Source organism: Macaca fascicularis, chromosome 2 (assembly GCF_037993035.2).
Source record: "Macaca fascicularis isolate 582-1 chromosome 2, T2T-MFA8v1.1".
Classification (NCBI taxonomy): Eukaryota; Metazoa; Chordata; class Mammalia; order Primates; family Cercopithecidae; genus Macaca; species Macaca fascicularis.
In genome coordinates this window covers 51,294,067-51,320,032 of record NC_088376.1, presented here as the reverse complement: position 1 = coordinate 51,320,032, position 25,966 = coordinate 51,294,067, and the positions used below count along the sequence as shown (strand labels likewise).

Genomic DNA, 25,966 nt, shown 5'->3' with positions numbered 1-25,966 from the left:
GGAATTATAGCATTTTCATCTAGATAATTATTTTTTGGAAGATAGCATAACTCACCTTCTTTTCATATAATATGTTTTTATCATTTTTCAGGTCACCTGGCCGAAGCTGGTAGGATGATGGATTTGCAGCTACTGTTAGAGATGCCACTCAAGGCAGAGGTAGGGGAAAATCTTCCTGATTTTCCTTTCTTTCTACTCTCTTATTTCCTCCTAACTTATTTAATATGCTAACCCCAGCCAGAAATGCTGGCCGTAGGAATCTTTCCCTGTAATACAGAACGGTCCAGGGTAAGGCAAACAGTAGATCTGAGAGAAAATTGGACAAGGACTGGCACACCTTCCCTTTGTGTGAGCAGATAATTTGACAGTTTTCTTCATCCTTTCTTCCTGTGATCTCCAAGATTTATTTAGAAGATTTTGGAGTAAGATTTTGCAAGAGTCTCTTCTCTTTATAGAATTTTTTTTGGGACATTTTGTTTTGTAACTTTTCTAAGAACAATCTTATACCTAATTTTAAGTTTCGCTAATTTTATTACTCACTATTTTCATACTTCTTCTTTGCTATTTTTATTAGAGTTCTTAATTTTTTCTTTTGCTCTTATTCACATATTATCATTTAGGTAGGTGACACATTCTTAAGACCTTACTCTATTGTTTCTTAACATTGCGTCTTTTGTGTAAGGAAGATAATTGTAACGACAAATAGATAATGACAAATAGATTAATCTCCTGTGAAAGGGAGAGATTCTAATGACAGATAAATGACAAATGATAACCCACATAGTTATCTTTCATTTTTGTGCCAAAAACACTTTACATCCACTTTCTTAGAATGCAAGAATACATTATATTAACTCTAGTCACCATGTTGTTCAATAGATCTCTGAACTTCTAACTAAAATGTTTCAAGTTATTTTAAACTGAAGTAAGCATTTCTCTATTATTTGTCATTTTAAAGGCTACTTTTTCTTTCTGCATGGAAATGTATAGATTTCACTTTAAATGGTGGCTTTGAAATTAACAACAAACAAAATGAAAATCTTAGCCTAGTACTTGAAAAAAAATTTTTTTTTGATCTGATGCTTTAATTCTGTTTTCAGTGTAGGGATTTTTTTCCTGTTTGATCATTGATTCTTCTTAATCTTACCTTTTTATATTTATATTAAATATTCTTTTAATTTACATGTATTTAATCCCAGATGAATTAATTTAATCTGGATTTGTATTTCTAACAGAAATTCCCTGAAATTTCTGGCATATATATGGTCTCATTTTGCTTGTTTCCAGGATTTATGTAGAGGTTTTCTAGATATTTTTGTGTTTGCCATTTTGGTGGGAACTTAGAAGAGGACAGAGTTAAACATCTGCACCCAAATCACCATTCAAAATAAGAAATATCTCAATAAAATTTAAACATTATAAAACTTACCATTCCTTTCAAATATTACCAAAGTATGTGGCTACTTTGAACAAATGAAGAAATATTCTCTCCCTTAGGTGTTTCCAAGTGATAGAAGATGGAAAAAGATCTTCCTTTAGAAATAGGAAAGTGAGGATTCTAATTCATCTCCTGGGCTCTTTGGTGGTCACAGGTTTTTCAGGCTGTGTTACTGGTGTGAACCGTCCTAACCCATCTGGTCATCTTGATTGCAATGTCTCATTGGTGTGCTGTGATGTAAAGCTGAGAGAGAATGTGGCACAGCGGAATAGCTTTAAAAACTAACAGAGTCCTGTGTTTTTAAGCAAGCACTACAATTTTCTTATCTGTGAAACAAACCTAACCCTACTTTGTGCATTATTAATTGGCTTGTATAGTTTTATTGAGTGATTAAATGTGTTGTAGAGCATGTATTAGGATCCTAGCGGCATAAAGATGAATATTATCCGGTCTCTGCTTTCAAGAATTATATAGCTAAAAGGACTGTGAGGATTGTGTGAGAACTCATTAGCTTATATAGTAAATATTTGTAAAGAACATAGTTGTTATTAGGAACTCTCCTAGGCATTGAGATATTAGGATGAATAAAAAAATCTTATTAGCCTATTGTGATTACATTTTATTAGAGGACGAAGGGAGATGATTAAAAATTAAATATCTAATATAATGTCAGATGTTGAAAAGTTCTGTGAAAAGAAATACAGCAAGAGTGGGGAGTATATGTGTGTGAAGAAGAGAAGAGAGAACTATTTTAAATGGGGTCGTCTGGATAGCCCTTCTGAGGAATGTCTGGGAAAAGGGCATTGCTGGAAGAAGAATACATTTAGACTGTTTGAGAAACAGCAAGGTGAGAATGGCTACACTTTGGTTATTTAAGGGAAAAATGGCAAAAATAAGAATGGAGAAGTATTTCTGGGTTTTTTTGACCACGACAAAGAATTGAAATGTTATTCTAAGTGCAATAAAGGGAAACCATTGGAGGGATTTGCACAGAGAAGGAGATGATTTGATTTGTGCTTTGCAAAGATTAGTCTGGGTGTTTAGTGGGGAATAGCTGTAGGAGAGACAAGGTAGAAGTGGGAGAGGAGGAGGTAGAGTGGGAGTGATAGGAGGCTAATATAGGAGAACAAGTGAAAAAGCTGTGCTTTGACTTTGGAGCAGTGTTTTGGAGTGAATGAGTCTTCATCAGATAATATGATACTTGGTATAGATAAGCTTTTAGTAAATAATTCTATGGTTATTATCACACCTATATTGAGCACCTACAAAGAAACTAAGTGTTCAGCCTTTAAGCAAAATGGATGAAAAAATACAAGCAATTTTCTCCTAAACCCTTCAAGAAAAAATAGTAGGTAATAAAAATGGAATGTAAGAGTCTTCATTAAAAGATCATAGAGAAAATTCTGTAAATTGGTAAGAAAAATAAATCTAATCGAATGGATAAATGAAGAAAAGGAACTAAGAGCAAGAATATATGGTTAACAAATATATGAAAATACACTCAGCTTTATTGTTCAATTAGGGAAGTGAAAAACAAAACTGTAGGGAGACAATAGGTCACACCTACCTGTTTGGCGGGAATTAAAAAATATAACACTAACAGATATTGGCAAGGATATGGAGAAATCAAAACATTTATACACATTACTGGTGGCAGTCTATATTGATATAATGCAATATGTGGAAAATAACATGGCATTATATAATAAATTTGAGATTGCTGTTTTTTCATGACCAGGCAATTCTACTCATAGCTATATACTCCAGGGCAGTTGTTCTTAGAGTTAGTTCCCGGATCTGCAGCATCAGCATCACTTAGGAACTTGCTAGACATAAAATCTTGGGACCCATCACAGCCATACAAAATTAGAAACACTAAGATTAAGGCTCAACAATCGTGTTTAAATAAGCCCTTCAGGTGATCCTGATACAGCTAAAATGTGTGAACCACTGCACTAGAGAAAGATTTGCACATGTGTACTAGAAGACATGTGCAAACTGTTTGCAGCATCTTTATTTACAGTAGCAAAGTACTCAAAACAAGCAATCTATTATTAATAGAAGGTATAAAGGAATGTATATTCACACAGTAGAATGCTGTACAACAGTGAAATGAACTATAGCTAAACACAACATGCATCAATCTCAGAAATATAATAGTCAAAAAACAAGACAGAAGATTTGGAAGCAAAAACATAATATACATATTCATAAAAAGTAAAGAATATCTTATTGAAAGAAATAAATATGTATAGCATATTTGGTAAAATTATATGAAAGAAGGAAATATTAAACTCAAAATTCAGGGAAGTGGTTACTTATGATGGAGCAGAAAATGTGTAGTATCAGGGAGCAGTCTTCCCAATGGTGACAAAGTTTCATTTTCTAAACTGGGTAAGAAAATAGGTAGTTATTGTAGTATTGTGCTTTATGCCCTACATATAGTATTTAACTTTTTATTTGGTCAGTTGGTAATGATAATATGATTAATAAAAATAAAGCAAATGAATGCACACACAAAAAGAATGGAGAAAAAAACAGTGGACCCCTTTCTCTGTTGTATCCACAGTGTCAGGAAGCATATAAAATAAGTTAAAGAAAAAAACCATCACATGTACCTATATTTTTTCTCTTTTTCATATCACTTTTCCTTTCTCACCATACAGAGATTCACTCATGAGAATTAATACTTATTTTAAGTGCAAAGGCAAACTAATTTTTAAAAATGTATCTGACAGCAAAATGCACAAATAATTAAGAAAAATAAGCCTAGAAATACAGAAAATAAATCTTAAAATTTCTAAAAGTTCAAGTATTCTGATTCAATTAAAAATGGTAAGCTTTAGTGAGTAAAAGAAAATTACATCAGCATGTTCCCTGAGTTTTAATGAGGCAAGAAAGAGCTGTAATCTCTGCAAGAAGGGCAAGTGACAGAGGATATTACGAGAACAACATGCTCTGTACTTGGATAATACTATAGAAATATTGCCTTCTTGTCATAGACTCTGAATTGCTGTTTATACAGGAAATAGGATTAAAATGCATGCTGGTCATCTACACTACACAGGTAAACTCATTTCAATTCAAGATGACTATTACACTAAAATATTACTTTGTATATAAGCAGAGGAAATTTCTTTTTTTCCATAATTACATTTAGGCACTTAAACATGGCAAATTTCAATTATAAAAGGAAGAGTTTAACCATTTCTATCTCATTTGGAAATATGCTATTATTTTAGTAGTATTTTATTTTGACAACTAAACAAATGGAGACAGTTGTGTGTGCACTAAATGGAGACAAACAAATTCTGTATATAATATTTCAAAGAGTACTTTTTGAGACATGAGTTATTGTGCTAACCATATAACGTGCTGTTTTAACACAGAATAAGATAGTTATCTTCCCCACAGGATGCCAGTTAGGGACAATAGAAACTTTACATTGCTTTGAATTATATGTTGAAAAATGTGTGTATGTGTGTGTGTGTGTGTGTTTTAAATAATAGGTAGGTATAATCCAAATGAATAAAAAATGTTATAAATAAACGTGTAAATAATGATGTTTCAATTTCAACACTGCTGGGTAGAATACTTGCTCCTGATAAAATTTCTGTTGGCTTTTGCCATTGGAAACCCAGATCATGACTGTTTTCCTTTAAATAGTTTAAGTTTTTAAAAAGTTTACTTGAAAGATTGAAATGCAATAGGAGTTTAAGGATCTTGACTATTTGGGATGTCTAACTGAGGGCAGACAGTGAACTTTTGAGCAAATTCTAAAAAGGGCATTGAACTTGTGTTCCATAGAAGTCTCTTATCGAATAATTAGACAATTTTCTCAATGTTTTACTTTAATATGAACCAGATTGTCAAGCCAAGTGAGAAATAGCAATGACATTTTTATGTTCAAATTAGCAAATATTAAAAATAATCTTGACGAGATGATTTGAAGTGATACTTTCATTTGTTGCATTTAATATGTAAACTGATGTATTAGAACTTAAATTCTGCTATAATAGAATACCTGAGACTGGGTAATTTATAAAGAACAGAAATTTATTGGCTCACAGTTCTGGAGGCTGGGAAGTCCAAGATCAAGCTGCCACCATCTGAGGAGGGCCTTCTTGCTGTGTCATTCCATGGCAGAAGGCAAGAGAGCAAGAGGGGACCACACTAGACCTTGTATATGGGCACCAATTCCACCTTTGAGGGTTGATCCCATATGGGCTAATCACCTCTTAGAGGTTCCACCTCTTAATATTGTTACAATGGCAATTAAATTTGAACACGAGTTTTGGAGGGGACAAATATTTACAACATAGTAACTGGTATAAACTTTATCAAAATCAATTTGGTAACAGAAAAAAAAGGGCCTTAAAAATACCTGTACCTTTCATTTATGTATTATACTTTTCATAATCTATCCTAAGATAAAATCATAAACATAAAAAAGATTTAAGGAAGAAAAATGGCAGGATAAACAAATTAAAAGTTAAAAATATTGAGAACTGCTAAAGTAAACTGTTGCACAGCCAATTTGTAATGAATTATGAAGCTATGTAAATGAAGTTTCTGAACAACTATGTACTAACATTAAAACAGCCTAAGTAATTAAAATAGCATAGACAGATTTAAACAATGTAGCCATAATTGTGCAATTAACCCTCCCCCAATCCCACCAAAATAATAATAAACATGAAAGAAGATTAATAAGCACTGACATAATAATAACTATCTCTGGATAATGGAAGTATGTATGATTAGCTTTTCCATTATTCTGTATTTTCTAAATTATATATAATGGGGATATGTTGTTTTATAACAAAACAAATCTATTGAACTCTTGTTTAGAGAGAAAAATCCAAATCAATACTATGTTAAAATAACATAGAAATTTTCCAAATTTTTGGATATTGTATTGGTATAATGTGATTCCAAAATGAGGAACCACTGAGTATATGCAAGAGAAAATATTTATTTTATATATTTAGATTATGCTTTTTTCCCTGTTGTATGCTGGACTATTTTTTCCTCACACTGCTTAGTATGCATTTGCCAGAAATGTGGAAATGGTTGATGGTGGTCCTGTGTGTAAATCTTTCAGCTAATCCACAGTAAACTAGAACTTATGACATGAGAATTTGTCTTTAAACTTATCAATGACTTATATTTTAAGCAATGGTTGTATTTTATAACATATATTTTTTTATTTTCATGTTCACAAAATGTTCTAGAATGAGTTTCTGATATTAAATTTCCCCCACAGCTATGAATAGAAACTCAAATTCAAAGTCAAGAAGTTGTTCTCTTTTACACTCCAAATGACACTAAATATCATTTCAGTGATGACCTACTTGTATCTATAGTTCTTAAAAGCTATGCTTCTTTGTTCTTGTTCTAATGTGTTTGCAGTCAAGTGCAACCAGGTTGGTAAATTGTCTTTAAACATTCTAATGGGAAAGCAGGGAGAAAAAGAAATAGTTGTTCATGGAAGTGTAAGAAGAAAATATCTTGTTAAGTACACTCTAGTAAAAGGTAAAATGAAAGTACCACTTTCAAATTATATATAATTTGGAGATATTTCTTTTTCACTAAGGAGGGGAAAAGGCAGGTAAGTTTAGATTAAATCAATGGTGAAGTGTCAATAAATTTGAAAATGAAGAACCAACAAGATGCATTTGAACCAAATTAAATTTGACTCTCAATTATGCTAAGCATACAATATTTTCAGTAAACACGTGTTTCTAAGTCAACTATGTATAGAGAACCACAATAACAGCTATTAATACTATTTAACTGAGGGTAACATTAAGATGGGCTCCAAAATCCTAAGAACTTAAATAATCAATGGTAAATGAGGCAGAATAAGAATTATATTCTCCATAGAATCATAGAGAAATCAACATGGGAGTACAAATTGGGAGACAACTGAGGGTTTAACAGGATCTTTTCTAAAGATTATCCTAGACATAATATGGTTGACATCAGTAAAGAGTTTCACAGGTCTCCATTTACCATTTAAAATCTGAGCCTATTCAAATAATTTTAAAACTCAGATGATTTCTTGTTTGTCTAAACTTTTGAAATTGAAGATTAATATACACAACGTCAACTGCAGAGATCTTGAGTGTACAGGTTGCTATCTTTTTCAAAGTGAATATACATATTTAAAGCTCCAAATTTCCTTCTAAGTACTGCTTTGGCTGCATTCCACACATTTCGATTTGTCATATTTTCATTATTGATTTCAAAGAATTTTCTAGTTTTCACAGCAATTTCTTTTTTGGTCCAAATTGTATGTGTAGCTTATACCAAATATTATTTTCTTGTTGATTTCTAGCTTAATTCTACTGAAGCCAGAGAATATATTCTGTATGACTTCAATCTTTAAAAATTTTTAAGACTTGTTTTATGGTCCAGATTATTTCTTTTAGTGAATGTTCCATGTTTACTTGAAAATAATGCTTCTTTCTATGATAAGAGGGTTGTGTTGGTGGCACCTCGACTCTTCTTTTCTGTTTGTTGAATTGTGCAACATCTTCCAAGTGATATTCCATAGGAGTGTTTAATTTCTTTTGGCTCCATCTAGTTGCTACATTTGAAACAAAGGCATTACTTTGTATTTGCCCTAAGGTCATTTAACCTAAATTTGAAGGGAGTTTTTAACCTGATCTGTAGAGCGAAGAGGTTCAAAGTACTTGAAATTCTTGTTCAGTTCTCACATGGTCTTGCTGCCTGAATATCTGGCTCTTTTCCATAAATATATCTTCTCAGTTCATGTAACTCTTCAATAGAAAGCTGCTATTACATACATTGTAATTTATGAAAGATGTTGGAGGGTCACAGATTTACCTGTGACAGGTTTTGCCCATGTTTTTGATAGATATAACTCAGGGTATCTCAAAGCAAGTTGTTCTCCCACCACTTCCTTTCCCTGTGCCCTGACATTCCTTTTCCAATGCTATGAAAAAGGTTCTGCGTCTCAGATGAATGGGTACTATCTGTTTTGTTTCTAAATGGCCAATTTTGAGGATAAAATGGGAAGATATAATTGCTTCTTTTACACTTATTTGTACACTCTGGCGGAAGGGAGTCCTTGTATTTATGTACACTCTGGTGGAAGGGAGTCCTTATATTTAGGTTCAAAATATATTACTTTCTTGGATTTCCTTCTTAACATTTTCTAACTTTGGGTCCATTTTTTTTTTCATTGTCTCCTTTCCCAGGCAGCTCTATTCTTGCAGAGCCATGACAGGACATATTAAAATTCTACTAGAAAACACTAAAAGAAAATCTGTAGAATCACTAGTGACTAAATACTGGGAAGCTATTTTCTCAGTCTTCCTCCATGTTGTGTTCTTTGTGTTCTCAAGATGATAATGTTGTTATGTATTTGAATTCTTGAAAAATGGAAAATGTTTAAGATATATGTGTATAAAGTATATGCTATATTGGGGCAATAATGGTTATTTTCATTAAAATGGTAATGAAAAAAGTGAGAAATATTTACATGTGTGTTCATAATTCAACAATACTTGCTAAATTCTTATGGCATGGTGTGATGGAGTAGAGAGTCGGATTCAGGTGTATCATGTTAGTATGGCCTAGACTTTTAGCCAAGAGTTAATGACATTCTTAGGCTTTACTAAAAACTAGAGAGGTCAACAGCATTTTCACCAAGTGAAGCTTTTAAAGGAAAAGGAAAATAATGAGAAGACTATGTTGGAACTCAGGGGACAAAACAGAATATCAGTCCTGATCGAAGGGTCAGGGGAGAGTCAAGGAGCCAGAAATAAAGTATATGTTGTCCTGCGTGCGTGTGTGTGTGTGTGTTTCTGTGTGTATAGACAGGAAGTTAATCAGACGGCCATTTAAAACCATTTTCTGTGTGTGTAGAAGGGAAGTAAATCAGAAGACCATTTAAAGCCATTTTCTGGCTCAGTTGTAGACTAAGCTCTCTATTTTGTTTTTATTGGAGCAGAGTAGGACACGAATAAGATAGCTGTACTTAAATGAGTCTTCGATCAGAGCAAAAAAGCCCATGTATATTTGTTTTTCCATTTTTCATCTACTTTTGCCAATTTTGAGCAAAGTTGCAAAACACACTAACAAGAGTTTGAGAGTATCATCAATCTCATTAACTGTGGTGAAAGTATAAATTGGTAGATGATTTTAAAGAAATCTATCTATCTATCTATCTATCTATCTATCTATCTATCTATCCATCCATCCATCTACCTACCTGTCTATCATCTACAAGAACTTTAGAATAATATCTATTCCATTTGTCCCAGTAATTCCAATTTTTAAAAATTTATACTAAGAAAATTAGATAAAGATTTATTTATAAAGATTTTCCATGCATTGCTATTTTTAATAATTTATTTTAAAAATTGGCAAATATAACACAAATGATGAAAACTACATAAAACATATAACAATTATAAAGCAAGCACATATATGAATACCATATAAATCAAGACAGAATGCAGCCAACACACAAAAAAACCTCTTTCCTACTTGCCCCAAAGGTAACCACTATACTGAATTTTATTTTAACACCAAGCATGCATCCTTAAATAATATGGGTTTTCCTGGTTTTTAAATCTTATGGGAATGGAATAATTCTGTATATATGTGTTTGTGTCTTGCTTCTTTAGCTCAATATTATGTGTATAAAGTTTATACATAAATCTATAGATTATTTTTATTGTTGTGTAGTATTGTAATATGTGTATATATGACAAGTTATGAATATGTCATCAGTTATTTTTCCTATTTATTTAATATTGATGAGTGTTTATATTATTTCTTTTACCTTCCTTTTATTTTATTCCTTTTATCTCCTCCCCTTCTCCTTTCCTTTCTTTGCTTCCTCCTTCTTTCCTTTCACCTTCCCCTCTATCTTGTCCTCTTTCTCAGTCATTCTTCCCTTCATTTGCTATTACAAAATAAAATCAATGCTGCCATAAGTAATCTGAATATGTGTGCTGATTCATGTGCATGCATGTCCCTAGGGTATAAATACAGGAGGAAAACTCTTGCTTGAAAGTTCATTTTCTTTTACCGTTAGCAATATTTGGTACTATAATGCTTATAGTTTTGCCAGTTAGATGACTGTATTAGGGTTCTCCAGAGAAGCAGGACAAATGGGACACACACACACACAAACACATATGTATTAAAATAAATTGGCTTACACAATTATGAAGACTGATAAGTCCTACAGCCTGCCATCCATAAGGTAGAGATCCAGGAAAGCTGGTGATATACTTCCAGTCTGAGTCCAAAGGCCCGAGAACTTGGAGACCTGATGATGTGAGTACTAGTACAAGTCCGAAGGCTCTAGTACCAAGATCACTGATGGTTTAAGTTCTAGCCAAGGGCAAGAGAACACCATTGTTCTAATTTAAGCAATTAGGAAAGAGAGCAAATTTTCCCTTTTGTTCTATTTAGTCTCCAATGAATTGAAAGATGCCTACCAAAATTGGTGAGAGCAATCTGTTTTACCTCCCTCTACTTATTTAAATGTTAATCTCATCCAGAAACACCCTCACAAACACACCCAGCTGTTCTATATGGTATTTGTTTTTTTTTTTTTTTTGAGATGGAATCTCGCTCTGTCATCAGGTTGGAGTGCAGTGGCATGATCTGGGCTCACTGCAACCTCTGCCTCCTGGGTTCAAGCGATTCTTCTGCCTCAGCCTCCAGAGTAGCTGGGACTACAGCTGCATGCCACCACGCCCGGCTCATTTTTTGTATTTTTAGTAGAGACGGGGTTTCACCATGTTGGCCAGGATGGTCTTGAACTCCAGATCTCATGATCCACCTACCTCGGCCTCTCAAAGTACTGGGATTACAGGCATGAGCCACCGCACCCCGACATATATGGTATTTTCTTGTGGCTTAAATTTGAATTTTTCTGAGCAATTTTTTTATGTGTATGGACCGTTAAAAATCCCTCTTTTGAGAAGTGCCCATTTTCCCTTTGGGTCATGTCTTTTTTGTGTCATATGTAACTTATGCTGATAAGTTACAGTTGAGCCTTTGTCATTTACATATCATGCAAATGACTGAGGAAGAGAATGAGAGGAAGGGGAGGGGAGAAGAAAAGAAGGGAAGGAGGTAGAAACAAAGGAAGAGAGGAAGAAAAGGGAAAAGAGAAAAGAAAAAGAAGGAAATGAATGGAAAAAAGTAATAAGAAGGAAAAGAAAATGTCTCTGTCATTTGTCTTGTAACTTGTTTAATGTTTCTTTGATACAGAGACATTTTAAATTTGAAGGAAAACATCAATCTTTAACACCTCTTTACTACTTGGTATCATTTTGGATTAAAAATATTTCATTACTTCAAGATCATAGAGATATGCTTTTATATTATCTTCTAGAAAGTTCCTAGTTCTGCTATTGACTTTTAGATCAATAATCCACCTGGAATTCTTTTATAAGGTATAAACTATGAGCAAGTGAATTTTGTGTTTTTTCCAGTTTGATTGCCAACTGATGCAGCACTTTCATTGAAAAAATCTATTTCCTATTACTCTGCATTCATATCTTGTTGGTAAATCAATTGTCCATTATACGTGTATTAGTTTTCTGATCTTTGTTCTTTCTATTGGTTTGTTATTATTTCTTATCTTAGTGCTCAATAGCTTTAATTACTTGAGTATTGATACCTATAGTGTAAGTTCCTGCTGGAATCATTTATTTTGAGTATCTTGTGTAATTTGGCCCTTTGCATTTCCATATAAATCAATCCCAATAAAAACTTTCAATATACTTAAAATATCCATTGGGATTTTTGGGTGGAAAATTGACATATATAGAGAGCACTGTCTATAAACAGCACATATCTCAGTTTATTTACAACTTCTCTAATGTCTCTTTTAAAATTTGTGGAACTTGCCTGTTATAGGTTTTATACATTTTAATATTGTTTTCTAGTTAATAGACATATTGATACCTTTTTAAATATTTCCTTTCTTTTTTGTTTTTGTTTTGTGCATTTTGTAATAAAATTATCTTTTACAGTAACTTTGCATCTACCAATCTTACTAAACTCCTTATTAGTTATAATTTTCTGCCAATAATTTTTGAATTTTTAACACATTCAAAGATATATTCTGAGAATAATTGAAATTTTTTCTTCTTTCTTTTTTTCACATTTTTTATTCATTCTTTTCCCATAGTACTGTGGAAGAATTCCACGAATGGAAGTAGTGTTAAGGGGCATTCTTGTCTTGTTCTACGTATCAAAGAGATAAATATTCTGATGTTTTACTATTAATTAGTATGTTCCTGGTAGTTCATTTTGTATAACCTATTTATCACATTAAAAAAAATTCCTTCTACTCCAGGCTTGCTTAGAATTTATATAATAAATATACATTTTCTCTCTTTATGTGTGTGTATGTGTGTGTGTACATTTTTTGAATTGTATTACTTTTTCTATAGTTATTTAGAGGATTAAAAGAATTTTTAAATCTATTAAATCAGTGATTATGTTGATTATTTTTGATTAAACCAAACTTATCTTCCTATAATAAATCTAGCTATTCAATTAGATGTTTGTACATTGCTCAATGCAGCTTGCTAATATTTCATTTAGAACTTTTGCATGTGTTAATGAGTGAAATTGGTCTGTACTTTTCCATTTTTTATTGTCATTTTCAGAACATTGGTATCAAGGTTGTGTCAACTTCATAAAATCATATATATATGTATTTACAGATTATGTATTGTAAGTATATATAAATAATAAATATAAATATATATAATAACTTCTGGTATATCTTACCAGTATTTCTCTAGAATTAGAATCGTTTCCTTTTTGAAACACTTACTGATTAATACATCTGGCTTTGAGGTAATCATTGTGCAAAGAATTTTATTACCAATTCAATTCATTTAATGTTTATAATACTAGTCAGGTTTTCTAGTTCTTCTATAGTTCCAGTAAGTTATATTTTCACAAAAAACTAGACATTTAACATTTTCAGAATTACCATGAAGCTGTTCATGAAATTTGGTTATCTGTTAAATGTCTTTATTTTTTCTCTCTCTGTTCTCACTCCATTTCTCTTTATTATTCTTTCTCTCTCTTGCTCTTTCTCTTTGTTTTTTTTTCAAGTTAACATTGTTAGCCTTTTCATAAACCCCTGTTTTCTTTCAATGATTCCTTTTATTGTAAATTTTTTTTTCTATTTTGTTTCTTCTACTTTCTTTGGGTTTATTTTGCAATTCATTTTTGAACCTTTTGGGTAAATGTTTAGCTTAAGCATTTTCAGTCTTCTTTCTACTAATGCATAAATAAAGTTCACGAAGTTTCATGCTTTCATGCTTTGGCTGGATTCTACAAGTGTGTTATGTACTATTTTTGTCACCATTTGGGTGAATATATTTAATTACTAGTTTAATGTCTTCTGTAACACATGATTTATTTAGATTTAATTTTTATTTCTAAAAATATAATGAATTTAAAATAATCTTATTGTTACAAATTTGTGGTGAGAATATATTATACATTAAAACTTTAGACATTTTAAGAGATATTATTTATTTGCACCTATATAATACTTAAAAGTTTTCTTATTATTATTACACTTTAAGTGCTAGGGTACATGTACACAACGTGCAGATTTGTTACATAGGTATACATGTGCCATGTTGGTTTACTGCACTCATCAACTCATCATTTACATTAGGTACTTCTCCTAATGCTATCCCTCCCACAGCCCCCCACCCCACAACAGGCCCCGGTGTGTGATGTTTCCCTTTCTATGTCCATGTGTTCTCATTGTTCAACTCCCACTTATGAGTGAGAACATGCAGTGTTTGGTTTTCTGTCTTTGTGATATTTTGTTGAGAATCATGGTTTCTAACTTAGTCCATGTCCATGCAAAGGACATGAACTCATTCTTTTTTATGACTGCATAGTATTCCATGGTATATATGGGCCACATTTTCTTTATCCAGTCTATTATTGATGGACATTTGGGTTGGTTCTTTGCTATTGTGAATATGTCCACAATAAACATACATGTGCACGTGTCTTTATAGTAGCATGACTTATAATCCTTTGGGTATATACCCAGTAATGGAATTGTTGGATCAAATGATATTTCTAGTTTTAGATCCTTGAGGAATCGCCATACTGTCTTCCACAATGGTTGAACTAATTTACAATCCCACCAACAGTGTAAAAGCCTTCCTATTTATCCATATCGTCTCCAGCATCTGTGGTTTCCTGACTTTTTAATAATCACCCCTCTAACTGGCGTGAGATAGTATCTCATTGTGGTTTTGATTTGCATTTCTCTAATGGCCAGCGATGATGAGCATTTTTTCATATGTCTGTTAGCTGCATAAATGTCTTCTTTTGTGAAGTGTCTGTTCATATCATTTGCCCATTTTTTAATGCAGTTGTTTTTTTCTTGTAAATTTGTTTAAGTTCTTCATGGATTCTGGAGATCAGCCCTTTGTCAGATGGATAGATTACAAAAATTTTCTCCCATTCTGTAGGTTGCCTGTTCACTCTGCTGATAGTTTCTTTTGCTGTGCAGAAGCTCTTTAATTTAATTACATCCCATTTGTCTATTTTGGGTTTGTTGCCCTTACTTTTGGTGTTTTGGTCATGAAGTCTTTACCCATGCCTATGTCCTAAATGGCATTGCCTAGGTTTTCTTCTAGGGTTTTTATGGTGTTAGGTCTTACATTTAGGTTTTTAATCCATCTTGAGTTAATTTTTGTGTAAGGTTTGAGGAAGGGATCCAATTTCAGCTTTCTACATATGGCTAGCCAGTTTTCTCAGCACCATTTATGAAATAGGGAATCATTTCCCCATTTCTTGTTTTTGTCAGGTTTGTCAAAGATCAGATCATTGTAGATGTGTGGTGTTATTTCTGAGGCCTCTGTTCTGTTCCATTGGCCTATATCTCTGTTTTGGTACCAGTGCCATGCTGTTTTGGTTACTGCAGCCTTGTATATAGTTTGAAGTCAGGTAGCATGATGCCTCCAGCTTTGTTCTTTTTGCTTAGAATTGTCTGGGCTATGCCGGCTCTTTTTTGGTTTCTTCTGAAATTTAAAGTAGTTTTTTTCCAATTCTGTGAAAAAGTCAATGGTAGCCTGATGGAAAGAGCATTGAATCTATAAATAACCTTGGGCAGTGTGGCCATTTTTACTGATTGATTCTTCCTATCCATGAGCATGGAATGTTCTTCCATTTGTTTGTGTCCTCTTTTATTTCATTGAGCAGTATTTTCTAGTTCTTTTTGAAGAGGTCCTTCACTTCCCTCGTAGGTTGGATTCCTAGGTGTTTTATTCTCTTTGCAGTCATTGTGAATGGGAGTTCACCCATGAATTGGCTTTCTGTTTGTCTGTTCTTGATGTATAGAAATGCTTGTGATTTTTGCACATTGATTTTGTATCCTGAGACTTTGCTGAATTTGCTTATCAGCTTAAGGAGATTTTGGGATGAGATGCTGGGGTTTTCTAAATAGATAATCATGTCATCTGCAAACAGATTCAATTTGACTTTGTCTCTTCCTATTTGAATACCCTTTATTTCTTTCTCTTGCCTGATTGCCCTGGCCAGAACTTCCAATACTGTGTTGAATAGGAGTGGTGAGAGAGGGCATCCTTGTCTTGTGCCTATTTTCAAAGGGAATGCTTCCAGCTTTTTCTCATTCAGTATGATATTGGCTGTGGGTTTGTCATAAATAGCTCTTATTATTTTGAGATATGTTCCATCAATACCTAGTTTATTGAGAGTTTTTGGCGGTGTTGAATTTTATTGAAGGCCTTTTCTGCATCTGTTGAGATAATTGTGTGATTTTTGTCATTGGTTCTGTTTATGCGATGGATTACATTTATTGATTTGCATATGTTGAACCTGTCTTGCATCCCAGGAATGAAGTCGTCTTGGTCATGGTGGATAAGCTTTTTGATGTGCTGCTGGATTCAGTTTGCGAGTATTTTATCGAGGATTTTTGCATCAATGTTCATCAGGGATATTGGCTTAAATTCTCTTTTTGTGTGTGTGTGTCTCTGCCAGGCTTTGGTATCGGGATTATGCTGGCCTCATAAAATGAGTTAGGGAGGATTTCTTTGTCTATTGATTTGAATAGTTTCAGAAGGAATGACACCAGCTCCTCTTTGTACCTCTGGCAGAATTTGGCTGTGAATCCGTCTGGTCCTGGACTTTTTTGGTTGGTAGGCTATTAATTATTCCCTCAATTTCAGAATCTGTTATTCGTCTATTCAGAGATTCGCCTTCTTCGTGGTTTAGTCTTGGGAGAGTGTATGTGTCCAGGAATTTATCCTTTCTTCTATATTTTCTAGTTTATTTGCATAGTGGTGTTCATAGTATTCTCTGATGGTAGTTTGTATTTCTGTGGGATCAGTGATGATACCCCCTTTATCTTTTTTTTTATGGCATCTATTTGACTCTTCTGTCTTTTCTTCTTTATTAGTCTTGCTAACAGTCTATCTATTTTGTTGATGTTTTCAAAAAACCAGCTCTTGGATTCATTGTTTTTTTTAAGGGTTTTTTGGGTCTCTATTCCCTTCAGTTCTGCTCTGATCATAGTTATTTCTTGTCTTCTGCTAGCTTTTGAATTTGTTTCCTCTTGCTTCTCTAGTTCTTTTAATTGTGATATTAGGGTGTTGATTTTAGATCTTTCCTTTTTTCTCTTGTGGGCATTTAGTGCTATACATTTCCCTCTACCCACTGCTTTAAATGTGTCCCAGAGATTCTGGTACATAGTGTCTTTGCTCTCATTGGTTTCAAAGAACATGCTTATTTCTGCCTTTATTTCGTTATTTATCCAGTAGCCATTCAGGAGCAGGATTTCAGTTTCCATGTAGTTGAGCAGTTTTTAGTGAGTTTCTTAATCCTGAGTTCTAATTTGATTGCACTGTGGTCTGAGAGACAGTTTGTTGTGATTTCTGTTCTTTTACATTTGCTGAGGAGTGTTTTACTTCCAATTGTGTGGTCAATTTCAGAATAAGTGTGATGTGGTGCTGAGAAGAATGCATATTCTGTTGATTTGGAGAGTTCTGTAGATGTCTATTCATTCTGCTTGGTCCAGAGCTGAGTTATCCTTGGATATCCTTGGCTATCCTTGTTAATTTTCTGTCTCATTGAACTGTCTAATATTGACAGTGGGGTGTCAAAGTCTCCCATTATTATTGTGTGGGAGTCTAAATCTCTTTGTAGGTCTCTAAGGACTTGCTTTATGAATCTGGGTGCTCCTGTATTGGGTGCATATATATTTGGGATAGTTAGCTCTCCTTGTTGAATTGATCCCTTTACCATTATGTAATGGCCTTCTTTGTCTCTTTTGGTCTTTGTTGGTTTAAAGTCTGTTCTATCAGAGACCAGGATTGCAACCCCTGCCTTTTTTTTTTTCTTTTCATGTGCTTGGTATATCTTCCTCCATCCCTTTATTTTGAGCCTATGTGTGTCTTTGCACGTGTGATGGGTCTCCTGAATATAGCACACCAATGGGTCTTCCCTCTATCCAATTTGCCAATCTGTGTATTTTAATTGGGGCATGTAGCCTATTTACATTTAAGGTTAATATGGTTTTGTATGAATTTGATCCTGTCATTATGATGCTAGCTGGTTATTTCATCCATTAATTGATGCAGTTTATTCATAGTGTGAATGGTCTTTACAATTTTTGCAGTGGCTGGTACCAGTTTTTCCTTTCCATGTTTAGTGCTTCCTTCAGGAGCTCTTTTAAGACAGGCCTGGTGGTGACAAAATCTCTCAGCATTTGCTTATCTGTAAATGATTTTATTTCTCCTTCACTTATGAAGCTTAGTTTGGCTGAATATGAAATTCTGGGTTGAAAATTCTTTTCTTTAAGAATGTTGAATATTGGCCTCCACTCTCTTTTGACTCATAGGGTTTCTGCTAAGAGACCTGCCATTAGTCTGATGGGCTTCCCTTTGTGAGTAACCTGTTGGCTGCTCTTAACATTTTTTCCTTCATTTCAACCTTGGTGAATCTGGCATTATGTGCTTTGGGGTTGCTCTTCTCAAGGAGTGTCTTTGTGGTGTTCTCTGTGGTTCCTGAATTTGAATGTTGGTCTGCCTTGCTAAGTTGGGGAAGTTCTCCTGAATAATATCCTGAAGAATTTCTTCTAACTTGGTTCCATTCTCCCCATCACTTTTAGGTACACCACTCAAACGTAGATTTGATCTTTTCACATAGTCCCATGTTACTTGGAGGCTTTGTTCGTTTCTTTTCACTCTTTTTTCTCTAATCTTGTCTTCTCACTTTAATTAATTAATTTGATCTTCAATCACTGATATCCTTTCTTCTGCTTGATCGAATCTGCTATTGAAGCTTGTGTTTGCTTCTTGAAGTTCTCACACTATGGTTTTCAGCTCCATCAGGTCATTTAAGCACTTCTCTACACTAGTTATTCTAGTTAGCCATTCGTCTAACCTTTTTTCAAGGTTGTTAGCTTCCTTTCAATGGTTAGAACATGCTCCTTTAGCTCGGAGAATTTTGTTATTATCGACCTTCTGAAGCCTACTTCTGTCAGCTCGTCCAAGTCATTCTCCATCCAGTTTTGTTCCCTTGCTGGTGACGAGTTGTGTTCCTTTGGAGAAGAAGAGATACTCTGGTTTTTTGGAATTTTCAACCTTTCTGCTCTGGTTTCTCCCCATCTTTGTGGTTTTATCTACCTTTGGTCTTCGATGCTGGTGACCTAAGGATGGGGTTTTGGTGTGGATGACCTTTTTGTCGATGTTGATGCTATTCCTTTCTATTTGTTAGTTTCCATTCTAACAGACAGGCCCCTCAGTGGCAGGTCTGCTTGAGTTTGCTGGAGGCCCACTCCAGACCCTGTTTTCCTGGGTATCAACAGCAGAGGCTGCAGAACAGCAAATATTGCTGCCTGATCCTTCCTCTGGAAGCTTCTTCCCAGAGGAGCACCTGCCTGTAGGAGCTGTCTGTTGGCCCCTACTGGGAGGTGTCTCCCAGTCAGGCTACACGAGGGCCAGGGACCCACTTGATGAGGCAGTCTGCCTGTTATTGGAGCTTGAATGCCATGCTGGGAGAACGACTGCTGTCTTCAGAACTGTCAGGCAGGGACGTTTAAGTCTGCAGAAGCTGTCTGCTGCCTTTCTTCCAGATATGCCCTGCCCCCAGAGGTGGAATCTAGAGGGCAGTAGGCCTTGCTGAGCTGCTGTGGGCTCCACCTATTTCGAGCTTCCCTGCCACTTTGTTTATTCTGTTAACATACAACCACCTACTTAAGCCTCAGCAATGGTATATGCCCCTCCCGCTGCCAAGCTCTAGAATCCCAGGTTGATTTCAGACTGCTGCACTAGCATTTGGATTCTCCCTCTTATTTAACAGTCTTTGACTTCTAAGTGGAACATTATTCATCTGTATCTAATATAATTACTATTTTGGTTTAAATCTACTATCTTGTGCTTTTGATTGGTCACTTCTCTACTATATATCTCTCTCCTTCTTTTAGGATTCATTGAGCACTTTTTTCATTTCATTTATTTTCCCTCAACTACTTTGGAAGAGCACACACACACACACACACACACACACACACACACTAGTGGTGACTCAAGAAAATACAATGTGCATCCTTAACCTATTAAAGACTAATCTTAAATAATATTTTACCTTTCTTCTGAAAATTACCATGGACCTTAGGATACTTTAACTCTAACCAATATTAATTCATAAGCTGTTGTCACAGTATATGTATACTTTAATTATTGTTTTTAAAAAGACTACATAAGGGATTATTAATCATTAGATGTACCCAGGCATTTTCTATTTTCTTTGCCCTACATTCTCTTTTGCATCTCAGACTATCTTCTATATTGGAATATTTTTCTTCTGACAGTAAAATACCCTTTAATGCAGGACTATTTGTGGTGAACATTCTCAATATTTGTTCATTAAACATTAATATTCAGGTTTCATTTCTGTAGGGTAATTTTGCTGGATATAAAACTTGAGGTTAGCAGGGATTTTTAGTCCATAAAAAAAAGTCATTCCATTCTTCTAGTCATGTTGTATTGTGATGTGTGGATTTTAAAAAAATATTTTGGTAGGAATTCGTTGGATTTCTTTAATCTTTTACTTGGAGTCTATGGTAGGCAGCATTCTTAAAAAGGACTCCTCTTGCCTCCAGATTCCATACCCTAATCTCCAGAACCTGTGAATATGATGAAATATTATTCCTAAAAAGTATGTTAATGCATAGTTGACTTTATAATAGAAACATTATCTGAGAGGCTTATCTAATCACATGAACTATTAAAAGCAAAGTGTGTTTTCTGTCTGGTGGTAGAGGGGGAAATCAGAGAAATTTGAAGTGTTCAGAAGGACTCAACACAGTCATAGCTGCTTTGAAGATGGAGGATGCTACATGAGAAGTGTATGGGTAGTATGCAGGAGCTTAGGTTAGCCAGTCAGCAAGGAAAGGAGCCTTAGACTTCAGTCACAATGAAAAAGTAGTAATTAAAATTGTACGTAGTCTATAGTCCCAATGCCGTTGAAACTGAAATGTGTATAAAAAGAATGAAAATAATGTATTTTAATATTTAATAGTATATCTATGTGTTCTTATAGATATTTTTTCTTTATATGTTTTCCTGAATTTTTAAAGTTTTGTATGATAAAAAATAAGTTATTTAGAAATTATTACCATCTGAAACTTGAAAGGATGATGATTTGAACTTAATTTTAGTTAGCCAAGAATTAAATCTGTTTTATCCACAGTGAGAAAGAACTTGAAATTCAATATCATCCAAAAAATGAGTTTAATGTTTCCTCTAGCCTTATAGTAATCGATATCATATATTGATATCTTATGAAGTTGATACTTGATATGTGATTCACATACACTATCTCATTTAACTCCTGCAAACAAATTTATGAGGAAGCTAATGTTCTCTATTCACATTTTTCACATGAGCAGATAAAGGGTTGGCAAAGTCCTACAGCTATTTAGTGGGAGAGCTGGGATTTTAACCTGAGTTGTTTATTGTAACTGGATTATAGGCTGAATCATTAATTTTTATCTTAATATTTTCAAGAGATAAAAATACAATAGGAGAAATACTCTTTTAAGCATAAACATCACCTCTGTAAAAATATTTCTTTTATTTTACTTTTCATTCTCAGTTGTGATTCTAGTAACCAGAGATTCCTTTTGGATTGAATAATACAAAGATCTCAGTTTCTGTAGACATAGCAGGCTCTCCAAAAATCCCATGAGACTAAACTCTATGAAATAAAATAATTAAACTGTTGTTTCTTGACAAGATTACACTAGATGTTCTCTTCCAAGATAGATAGAAGTAATTGGGATCATATGTAACACAATCAATTAGAGTGAGCCCCCTCTTTAATTACAATAGTCATATTCTATGTATAGTGAATAATTCAGAGTTTTAAGAATAATTATATAAGCCATCAATCAAGTATATGTCTAGCCTTAAATACAAATTAAAAATTATGATAAAGTGTTGCTTTATAAACCTTCTCCACTCAGTAGTGCAGAGATTTAATATACTTCTATTTGAATAACAAAGCAAAGCACAGCTGAGCAGGGATAAATAGTTCAATATATAATTTCATCCACATCTGCATCTTTAAGCATTTTCTAGCCCATTTAGAATGCATACCTCTGGTGTGTGCAAAGTGTTTTTTTCTTAAATACAAAATAAGTAGCACATGCTGTTGGAACCTTGCCTTAATCCTTTTAGCATCTTGGCATTATAGTACTTTACAAGCAGAGCTCTAACTGCCTAATAACTTTCTGTGGCTTCTAGAGTCTCCTCTACTCACTAGCAAATCAGGCCCAAAGTTCTAGAGATTTAATAATTCCCAGAAACATCCTTTAATGTGTAAGTGATGGAAAATGTTTAATAAAACCATTGATTACTATATTTCAGAGCTTCTTGCTCCACATTGGATCTCAGAATCTGTCTTAGTCTGTATTCTGCTGCTATAACAGAATACCCGAGACTGAATAATTTATACCAAACAGAAATGTATTGATTCATAGTTCTGAAGGCTTGGAAGTCTAATATCAAGGTGCCATCATTTGACAAAGGGCCTGTTCTTGCTAAATCACAATATGGTGGAAGGTATCACATGGTGGAAGAGCAAAGAGATGGCAAGAGAGAGAGAAAAAGTGCGCAAACCCATTCCTGTGATAAACAATCTATTCTCATGATAATAGCATTAGTATATTTGTGAGGGTAGAGCCCTCATGATCTAAACACATTTTAAAAGTCCCACCTCTCAATACCATCACAATGGCAATTAAATTTCAACATGAGTTTTGAAGGTGACAAACCTTCAAACCATAGCACAGTCCTTCAGGGGGATTAAATGACAGTAGCTCCCTCAGTGGTAACTGACTTGATAACAGCCACTTTGTTGCCTTTCCTTCCCTATCTCTAGTTCCCATTACTACTAGTTCTTCCTGAGGCCCATTCCAAAATAAACTACTTGTAACAGAATCCTTGTTTCAGAATCTACTATGGCAAAATCCAAACTAAGATATTTTGTTATAGAAGGGGTTCAAGGTAGCAGACACTTAGAATGGGAGTTTAGAATTAAATACTTGCAAGCCAAATGACAGAAAAGGACCTAATGTTAGTGCAAAGAAATGGTGATGAATCCTGTGGTTAAAACAGCAAAACTACTAATTACAGTGGTGACTATTACTGAACTGCTCACCTGTAGTGAATTGAGATGGAGTACAGGAGAAAGGAGATAAATTGGCTTGTGCAGTATATTCAGTATTTGAGTGATGTGGGGCCCTGTGACTAAGGACTGTGGAATTGATTGACTATTGTTAGGTGTCATCAATGTTTGAGGAAAGAAAATGGCAAGCTCAAGTCAGACAGTTTACTTGGGGCATGGCATCCCTTGTAGCTGAAGAGCAGACTGTGCTGAAGATCTTTGATTGATACCATGGTCGAATTACAAAGAAAGGTGAATTCATAGTCCTGCCAAATCCCTATATAAAGTCAAGAGGCATGTAAGTAGGACTAGGGCCCTGTGACCTGAGATATCATTGGTGGATGAGCTTATAGTGGACACTATAATTTGTCAGAGAAGGTTTTAGCAGTCAGAGAAATTCTTCTTGCTGGAGATTAATAGTCTTCTCTTGCCTGAAGACCATGCAAAGTCCACATCTGAGGTAGATGCACTGCGAAGTGATGCTGTGAACAGTCAGTGAGGACCTAAGGGCTGCCAACAACGATGTGGGTGAGCTTGGAAGTACATCTTTTGGTCCCAATTCAATTACCTTCTATTACCAAATTCTCCTGCATTGACCACTTGAAATTTTCCAGTTTTCAATGGCATTTTGCTTGAAAGCATGACAAAAAGTTATTTTAGTTAGATAACTATTTCTTAAAGGTAGCTATAGTTGAATGTTATCACTTATTTGTATTTTAGTGTGACTTTCTGCATCTATGGCCAATGTCTTGACTGCAATATCCTGAAAGACCTTGATCTAGAACTACCTAGTTAAACTGCTCCTAGATTTCTGGCATGGTAACCATGAGATAATAAGGGTTGGTTGTTTTAAGCCCCCAGGATTGAAGTTGATATTTTACGCGGCAATAGATAACAAGTACAGTGATTGAGCAAAATGCTGCCTTGGAAAAATTGTAATCCATTGACCAATTTCCAGACCAAAGTCAGTTCTGTGATACAAAGCCCACCACTTGAAGAGAAAGCCAGTTCTTCTGTAGCAGCACAGAAGGATTCCTCAATTTTTCTGTAACTGTATTTAGGGATATTTACTGGAGAAAGAGCTGTTGAATTTAGGGTCCAAACTCACACCTGTAGATTCAAAATGCCATCATGAAACCCTTGTAAGAGTGAGGTAGTATGAGGGCCCTGTGATAAAGATCCAAGTCTGTTTCACAATCCACCTAATATGGGTCTATGGCCTCCTGCTATCGTCATTTTATTATCACTTGAGGGCCTAATTAAGATGGATATACTTAGCAGGTGGGAAGAACTCATGCATTATTTACCTGACCTGTGGAGTAAGAACCATAATTATAGGAAAGACCAACTGGAAGCCCCTGAAAGTGTCTCACCCCAAATGAAAGTAGCATGTCATAAACAATCCTGAGTGCATGGTGAGTGGAATGGCAGGGATTAGTGGCAGTCTCAATGATCTCATGGATGCAGAGCTGGTGGTCTTTATCATATGTCTTCTTAGTGAACCAGTATGGTCTCTGAAAAAAAATGGATCCAGATAACTTACAGCAGATGATGGTGGACTATTATAAACTTAACCAAATGATAACCCCAATTATAGCTGTTATTTAAAATATGATTATTTACTAGACAAATCAATGCAGACTCTGCCAGGTATATGCACTTATTTATCCTGTAGATGTATGCTTTTAAAACCCATAAACATTCATTTTAGAATCAGTTCACATTCACTGAGAATGAACAGCAATACATATTTATAATCTTGCTTCAGACTGTGTTAATTCTCCAGTTCTCTGTTACAGCATGGTCTGAAGAGACCTTGGTTATAGAGAAATCGTATAGGGTATTTTACTGGTCCAGTATATTAGTGACATTATGTTAATCAGATCTGGTGACCAGGAACTTGTAAGTAATCTGGGTATTTATTCACAATGTTGAAGAAAAACCCAATAAAAATTAAGGGCCCTGCCCCTCTGAGTAAGGTTTAAGAGATTAGATGATCTGGGTCATGCTGAGATATATCCTCTAATGTAAAGGTTGAAACATTACATTTTGCGTTTCCTGTTACTAAGAAAGAGATGTCATATTTGGTAGCTCTCTGAATTTGGAAGAAAGCACATACCACTTTGGTTATACTGATCCATCTTATTTATTGAGTTACTCAGAAAATTACTAGTTTTGAGTGAGGTCCAGAACAGAAGTTTTCATAGCAGGTTTAAGCTGCAACATTGTTTGGATCATATGATGTGGCAGGAGCTATGTGGAGTTTCTCTAAGCCCGAATGTAAGAGTCATAGAACCCTTCTTTCAGACTTTTGACTACCAGCCAAGCCATTGATCACTGCCATGAGTTCACGGATATCTTTAACTCAACCACTTATCCCTCCGCATGATGACAAACATACTGCTGGTATCCATTGTATATAAGGATACTATGGGGAATCTCTTCCAGCTTCAGTAAGAAAGTCATAGTACTCACTCCTTAGGTTCTGGAGCAAGGCCATCCAATTTGCAGTAAAGAAAAATATTCAGAGTTTGAAAAACAACTTCTATAATGCCATTGTTCCCTGACCCTAGGGCAGGAAGCTCCTGACCATGGAACATTAAGTAATTATGCAACCAGAAGTGCCCATCACAAGGGAAATACCTTATATCCACCAAATCATAATATCAGGAAGCAACGACAACAATCCATTGTACAGTGGAAATGGTATATTCAGGATGGGGCTCAAGAGGGTCTGAAGTCCATAAACAAGTGACACAACAGGGGACCAGAGCCCCATGTTATATG

At 34.6% G+C, this 25,966-nt stretch overlaps 1 long non-coding RNA gene across 4 annotated transcripts in view; it reads left to right on the top strand.

The window, feature by feature from the left end:
* The window catches only part of LOC123571883 (uncharacterized), a 165,341-nt gene that overhangs the window by 37,573 nt on the left and 101,802 nt on the right, over window positions 1-25,966 (top strand). For all 4 annotated transcript variants that reach the window (XR_010584979.2, XR_010584976.2, XR_010584977.2 and 1 more), the window contains exon 2: window positions 92-159. This is a non-coding gene — a long non-coding RNA (uncharacterized lncRNA). The remainder of the gene's footprint in view (window positions 1-91; window positions 160-25,966) is intronic.